The sequence below is a fragment of the Numida meleagris genome, chromosome 2 (genome assembly GCF_002078875.1).
Source record: "Numida meleagris isolate 19003 breed g44 Domestic line chromosome 2, NumMel1.0, whole genome shotgun sequence".
In the NCBI taxonomy this organism is placed as follows: Eukaryota; Metazoa; Chordata; class Aves; order Galliformes; family Numididae; genus Numida; species Numida meleagris.
Genome location: NC_034410.1, coordinates 139,580,969 through 139,588,874, shown reverse-complemented (window position 1 = coordinate 139,588,874; position 7,906 = coordinate 139,580,969). Strand labels below are relative to the sequence as shown.

The 7,906-nt window shown below is 42.0% G+C and overlaps 1 long non-coding RNA gene across 1 annotated transcript; it reads right to left on the bottom strand.

Annotated features, from left to right (window-relative positions):
* On the bottom strand, positions 2,826 to 7,306 carry LOC110394774. The gene is made up of 4 exons (XR_002435872.1): positions 7,065 to 7,306; positions 5,501 to 5,714; positions 4,498 to 4,565; positions 2,826 to 3,320 (listed from the first exon to the last, which is right to left on the bottom strand). It is a non-coding gene; the product is annotated as an uncharacterized LOC110394774 (long non-coding RNA).

Below are 7,906 nucleotides of genomic sequence, written 5' to 3'. Positions count from 1 at the left end.
AGGAGGAGCTGCACTCCCCAGGGGTCTTTTGTGTCTGGAGGGGCCGGTGAAGCCTCCTGGCCGACCAGGATTCTCTTTTTCTTCCTACAGTGGAGAAGCACGTGGTTCCCCTGCAGCTTATGGAGTAAGAATCTCAGCTTTGAAGTCTCTCTGTTTTGATTTGCTGGCCTCAATTTCGATATAATATTCAGTAAAATAACATTCTTCCTCAGATTGGTGCCACTGTTTTGTTTTAGATCCGAGTTCTCTACCTTTCCCCTTCTCCCTTTGTCTTCCTCAGGGCGTCGGTCCATGGCTCCCCTGCCACATTAGCCACCGGACCAGTCCGGGCCAGTCTCTAAACCACCAACACTTCTCCTTTCTATCTTTTCCGAGCCTGTGGGCCTGTGGGCCTGCTGTCCCCCTGTCATGGACACAGATCCAGAGATAACGCTGTGACAGTTTACCTGAGAGGACTACAAAGAAGTTGTCTGAGCAGCCAGGGATCAGGTTAGGAAAGCTAAAACTCGGATAGAATTAAATCTAGCCAGGGACATTAGGGGAACAAGAAGAAATTCTACAGGTGTATCAGTGACAAAAGGAAGGCCAGGGAAGATGTGGGCCCTCGCCAGAAGGAAACTGGAGACCTAGTCATGGAGAAAGCTGAGATACTCAGTGACTTCTTTGCCTCAGTCTTCATCAGCAAGGGCTCTAGCCACACCTACTACGCTGCAAAAAGCAAAGGTAAGAACGGGGAGAAGGAAGATCTGCCTGCTGTAAGTAAAGATCAGGTTAGAGACCATCTAAAGGACTTGAAGATGTACAAGTTTGTGGGACTCGATGAGATCCATCCACAGGTTCTGATGGAACTAGCACATGAAGTTGGCAAGCCGCTATATTTGAAAGGTCATGGCAGTCTGGAAAAGTTCACACTGATTGGAAAATGGGAAACATAACCCCCATTTTCAAGAAGGCAGAAAAAGAAGATCCAGGGAATTACAGGCCAGTCTCACCTCTGCGCCTGGCAAGATCATGGATCAGATTCTCCTGAAGTCCCTACCAAGGCATAATGAAAATAAAGACAAGGTGACTGGTGGTTACCAACATGGTTTCACCAAGAGAAAGTCATGCCTTACAAGCTTGGTGGCCTTTTATGATGGAGTTACAGTGTCAGGAAGAGCAACTGATGTCATCTACCTGGACTTGTGCAAAATGTTTGACACTGTCACGCATGACATCCTGGTCACAAATTGCAGAAAAATGGATTTGATGGATGGACCACTTGCTGGATAATGAATTGGCTGGATGGTCGCACTCAGAGACTGGCAGTCAGCGGCTCAGTGTCCAAGTGGAGACCAGGGATGAGTGGTGTTCCTCAGGGATTGATGGTGGGACCAGTGTTATTTAACATCTTCGTAGGTGACATGGACAGTGGAAGCGAGTGCACTCTCAGCAAGTTTGCGGATTACACCAGCCTGAGTGGTGCAGCTGACACACTAGAGGGAAGGGTTGCTATCCAGAGGGACATGGACAGGCTTGAGAGGTGGGCCCATGCCAACCTCACGGAGTTCATTAAGACCATGTGCAAGGTTCTGCACCTGGGTTGGGGCAATCCCAAGCACAGATACAGGTTGGACAGAGAATGGCTTGAGAGCAGCCCTGAGAAGAAAGATTTGGGGATGCTGGTTGATTAAAGTTTCAACATGAGCCAGCAGTATGCTCTTGCAGCCCAGAAGGCCAACTGTATCCTCGGCTGCATCAAGAGAAGTGTGGCCAGCAGGTTGAGGGAGGTGGTTCTGCCCTTCTGCTCTGCTTTTGTGTAGACCCTACCTGGAATCCTGCATCCAGTTCTGGGGCTTCCAACACAAGAAGGACATCAAGCTCTTGGAGCAGGTCCAGAGGAGGGCCATGAAGGTGATCAGAGGGCTGGAGCACCTCCTCTATGAGACAGGCTGAGAGAACTGGAGCTCTTCAGCCTGGAGAAAGGAAGGTTCGGAGGAGATCTTATAGCGGCCTTCCAGTACCTGAAAGGGGCCTACAGGAAATCTCGGGAGGGACTTTTTATAAGGGCAGGTAGTGACAGGACAAAGGGAAATGGTTTTAAACTGGAAGAGGGTAGATTTAGATTAGATATTCTGAAAAAATTCTTTACTGTGAGGGTGGTGAGACACTGGAACAGGTTACCCCTCCCTGGAAGCATTCAAGGCCAGACTGGATGAGACTTAGAGCAACTTGGTCTAGACGGAGGTGTCCCTGCCTGAAGCAAGGGGTTTTTAACTAGATGATCTTACATGTCCCTTCCAACTGAAACCATTCTATGATTCTATGATTCTATGATTCTATGACTTCAGTGGGGACAGAGGAGGAGTTCTTCATCGGGAGTTTTTTGCTAGATGTTTTGAAATTGTCATCTCTGTTCTGTGTGCCTGTGCATTTCCCACAAAAATTGTGACAGATGACTTCTATTGGCATTAAGAAAACTTTTAAAGTTTCTCAAGCATTTGCATTCAGACCACTAATAGCCACATGTACAAGAGGAATGAGGATGGTGCGTGGTGATGGGGAAAATATTTTAAGGAGAAGTGCTCACTCATCTACCTTTGCATAGCTGAGGAGGCACTGCAGCCCAGAAAGGGTCTTTTAGAAGTTTCCCATTCACACTCTAATTTCCTTCTCCTTGCAATAAATGTAGTACAGATGGCAGCAAGATGATATGCCTTTGCTGCACAAGAAGTTGCCAGACCCATCTTTGCTTGAGGAAGTTAGTTTCTCCTAAAGGAAACCTATTGTAATAACAACAGCTTCGCACAGTTGTTTCACATACTTTTATTACCAATTTTTTCCTTCTCTCAGAGGCTTTTATTCTGCTCCATCTGTGCAGAATAGAAAGTGCTGCTCTACCCATTAGTGAAAAAAACGCCACGGGGTAGGCAACACCTCCCTCCAGAAGTCAGCAAAGAAAGCGTTTATCACTGTTTCTGAAAATGCCTCAAATGTCACAGGCCCCCCAGGTTATCATTCACTTTGTAGGAAGGAGAATGAATAACTGAAATAGAAGGAACTCTGGAGATTTCCCAAAAGCAAACGGTGGGAAAGCGCTGTGTTTATCAAAAATCATTCAGAATGAGGGTGACTGTCCACTTCCAGAGAAGCAGCAGTAGCAGGTTGCATCCCCACAGCATCCTTTGCAAGTTCATTGCAAGTTACAGAGCAGAACTATTATCCATGCAAGAGTTAAGTGCATCAGAAAATCTTGTCTGCGATCTTCTATGCTTTCTGTCCAGGGAGAGCTTTCTTAGTGCAAGATTTTGAACGTTGCAGGTGTTAGTTGGGGCTGCTTCCTGTTGTCAAGAAATAAATTTCTATTATGAAAACTCACAATGAATTTTTTTATGTGAAATCAAATGAGGAAAGAAACATGGCATTTGATTATAGGCTGAAAGTTGTTACTCAGAATAGTGTAGTGGGTTTGCCTGAGTGAAAACAAGGATTCACATTTACACCCTCATTTTATCATATGCTTTCTGTGCATTTCATTTGGAGGGCTTTTTTTTGGCCTACTTATTCACGTATCTTACTTAAACTACTCCTTAGCACTATAAAATCATAGAATCATTAAGGTTGGAAAAGATCTCTGAGATCATCCAGTCCAACTGTCAACCCATCACTACCATGCCCACTCAACCATGTCCCCCAGTGCCATATTTACATGTTTCTTGAGCACCTTCAGGGACAGTGACTCCTCCACCTACCTGAGTAGCCTGTGCCAATGCCTCACCACTCTTTCTGAGAAGAAATTTTTTGTAATATCCAACCTGAATCTCCACTGGCATCACTTGAGGCCATTCCCTCTCACCCTATCGTCCAACCTGGAAGAAGAGGTGGATCTCTGCCCAGCAGCTACTCTAAAACACTGCAAATCAACTGGCAGTTTTTTTTGTTTTTTTTTTTCTGTTCATGAACACTGGTCAGAGCAGTAGGGAATGCTCAGTATGGGATGCAGTGGAGGAGCAGAGGTAAATGTGTGATATAAGGCAGCCTCGCATGATTAGTGAGGGAAGCAGAGAGTCAGAGAAAAGTCTTTGATTACAGTGGTTCAGAGCTGTAATTTGTGGTGCCACATGTTCGATGATCATTTAGTCACTTAAGCTGGTCTGAACACAGTAATTTTATTAGATAATAGAGACAAAATATCTTTTATGGTTGGTTGGATACCCTGACACCAACAGCTCCATTCCCTAGTTGTGTGGCCAATTAAGTTAATCACTAAGTCAAATTGTTTCCTCCAAAATATATTGAAAATTTAAAAAAAAAAAAAAAGACCACATATGTTTTATTTTAGTCAGAATTCTCAGAATTCTTGACTTAAACTCCTGTCTATTCTCTGTGATTCTAAAACTGCATGTCCTTTTTTCAGTAAGGATAGTGTTAATTTCCTTAATAGCCACTGTCATGGTGCTGTGTTTTGGATTTTGGTTGAAAATGTAGATAGTATATGGATAGCTGAGCAATACTTACACTGAATCAAGGATTTGTCCATTTCTCTTGCTGCCCTGCCAGTGAAGAGGTGGGAGGTGCACAAGGAGCTGGGAGGGGACAAAACCAGGACAACTGACTCAAACTGGCCAAAGGCATGTTCCATGCCATTTAGCTTTGTAGTGAACAATTAAACCAGAGGGAGTCAGCCAGCAAGGCTGTCATTGCTTGGAGACTGCCTGGGCATTGGTCAGCTGGTGATGAGTAATTGCATTGTGCAACAATTTTTTCTTTATTTATTTTCTTCTTCTTCTTTATTTTTTCCTTCTTATTAAATTGTCTTTATCTCAACCCACAATTTATCTCACTTTTACCTTTTTCAGTTCTTTCCCCCATCCCACTTGGGGGAGAAGAGCTGTGTTGTGCTGAGCTGCCTGCTGGGTTAAACTACAACAACATGTATTCAGATCATTTCAGGAAAGTAGCAGAAACAATTTTTAGAGTTGAGAAGAAAAAAAAAAGCATTATAGGAAAAAGACTCTGCAACAGAGGAAGAAATCTAATATCACTGTCTCCTAATGTATTTCTTTCCCATTCTTCCTGGGAAAGAAACCCTGGAATTCAAACTCTTCAGCTGTTTCCAGAGAAAGATCTACTTTCTGAAGTTTGGAATTAAAAAAAAAAAAAAATGAGATGCAAGATGCATTGTGACTGTGTCAGCCTGAGAAATATTTGTCTGTTTTTTGTGTTCTGCAACAAATAACTGCACTTCTCTCCCCTTCTATTCTCTACCAGTTTATTCTCATTGCCTGGATCACAACCAACAAATCCTCCTAGGAATAGAATTCACCCTCAGAGAAGAATACGAAGCTAAATTCCTTTTTGCTTCTAAAGGACTTTGAAGTCCCCAAATTTAAGTTCTAATAAAGCACAACATGGTTTTCTCCTTGGGGCAAGGTAAAAATTGGGGTTATATACAGCTGAGGAAGAATCCCATAGCTCTGAAATGCTGAAGAAATATTGGCACTAAGGAAAGGATACTTACTCAGGTCTGTAAAATCATCATTCAACTCCTACAGCTCTCTGGTTTTATTAAGGAGAACGAGTCCATATGATGAAGCGTATTCTGGTTCAGCTTCTTTCTGCATTCAACATTTGTATCCCACAATGTCCAGGTTATACATTTAGCTTTTCAACAGTCGCTTGTTAAAAAGTAGAACCTTTTCTTCCTTTGGACTGCTTGAAAACCATTCTGCAGCCTGTGAAAAATCTGTTTTCAGTTGTGCCATAAATGAGGCTGTGGGGTCTTTGCTTTTACAGTCAGATCTTAGATTTTGTCAAATAGATGATCTGCATCCTCTGCAGCTATTTATCTTCACATTTAGCACTTTCAGTCGCATCAGAAGAATGGCCTAATGACACTGGAAACGTATTCCATTAAATTTGTTCATACTAAACATAACTTAGAAACCCTTACATGGCATAAAGTGATTCTGGAGCTTCTACAAGGGTTCAGGCTCTCTGGTGGAAGAATATTGGCCTGTTTCCATTGTTTTCATGTGATGTGTATGAGCCCCGATCCAGCTAGCACTCAGATCTGGCCTTCCCCCATCTCTTCATTGCTGTTTTATCAGTGCCCGACATCTTTTCATTATGTCATATTCAGAGAAAAAAAAAAAGGTCTTGCTTATGGGAGTTCTTATGAAAAGTTCAGAAAAACCTTAATTCAGTGAAGTCTCTGCAGTTTTGACTTAAGTTCCCCTTGATGAATAATTGATGTAATTTTGCTTTAAGACTCCATTGTTAACTTTATGATTCACTTGTAGAGGCTAGGCTGAAGTAGAAAATGTAATGATGTATACATTATAAATCTTTAAACAATGACAGAAAAGAACGCATTATCTTTCTTAAACCATCTCTTCTTAAACTGTAAGATATCTATTTCTTATTTACACTAAAGTCCTTTAATATTCCACCAGATCTAGCAACAAGATATTAATTGTGTATGAATTACATTTCTGTCATTTTTAGTACAGATAAATACTTGTGTTCAAGTTCCCCTTTTTTCTTGTTCTTTAAGACAAATACATTCACAATGTAATTGGTACATTTTTTTTTTTTTTTTAAGAGAGGAATAAAAATAGCCAGATCCTATTTACTTTTTAATCTTAAAAAGCTCATCAGCACATCTAGTTCTTAAAATACAACACTGTGATATGCCTACCACATCATTCTAACTGATAGTGTCAAAGAGCTGGTTTGTGTAAAAGGAATGGCTACTGGTACGTTTTCATCTCAGTGACTAAAGAACTACATTGAAAAATTCTGTATTTCCCTTCTGACTGGGCAGATAAAAACGAAACTATTTTCTTCTAGCCTCATATCCATAAGTGAATAGAAATATAAGAATGAATCAGTGCTATGACAAATCTCAGGCAGGGTTCCTCCTTGTTAGAAAACAGGGAGGGGGCAGATAATATCTTTCTGTAAATACTACCTCTGTTTCTGTGATTTTCTGTATGTTTCAACTTCAGAAATTCTGAAATTCATAATTCAGTAGTACATCTATGGGAAATAGTGAGATGGACTCTTTACTCAGTCTTTCTTACTTTCATGAAGGATGATGGATGGCTTAGAGATGGTGTTGTCCAATTGCTGAAAACCAACAATGGTATTTTAAGTCTGACAAGCCCTACCACAGGCTTACATTGTTCATTTTAGGCCTAAGATGAAATTCCTAACTTTCTGGTGCTGATGGCTGTCCATCTCAGCGGGCTCTAGACAAAAACTACTCAGCCAGCCCACAGTAATCAGCTCATGTTTCTAGGAAGTGGACTAGCCATACACACACATTGCCAGGATATTGCCCTGATACTTAGAATCATAGAATCATAGAATGGCCTGGGTTGGAAGGGACCTCAAACATCATCTAGTTCCAACTCCCCTGATGAGGGCAGGATTGCCAAACACTAAATCAGGCACTACTTTTAGTGGTTGACTGGGAAGCGGTTTAGTGGTTACTTCTAGAGAAGTGGATTTGTGGGAATACAAGACTATTCAGAGCAGAAGCTGTGAAGCGAGATAAACGGCATGAGAAAGCAAGGCTGAGAACCAAGGACACCTCCAGAAAGAAGAGAAAAACAAAGTCAGGTAAGCTGTGTGATGGCTGTGTGATAATGACCCTGATTAGAGGAAGAGAGCGTGGCTAGGAGCAACTCATGACTCTGATTGGATAAGCGCCTGCATGCATGGTTGAGGAGTGTTTGTGGAATGTTTTGTTGACATGTAAAGGCGGGTGGGAAGTTACAAGAGAAAACTTGTGAGTGTATGTAAGGAATGTTAGAACCTGCAATAAACGATTTTGATCGTTCACACCTGAGTCCATGCCTCAGACGCTCCATGGATTTACTGGTTACTTCTGGAGAAGTCAAAGAGATGAAGAGAAAGATAC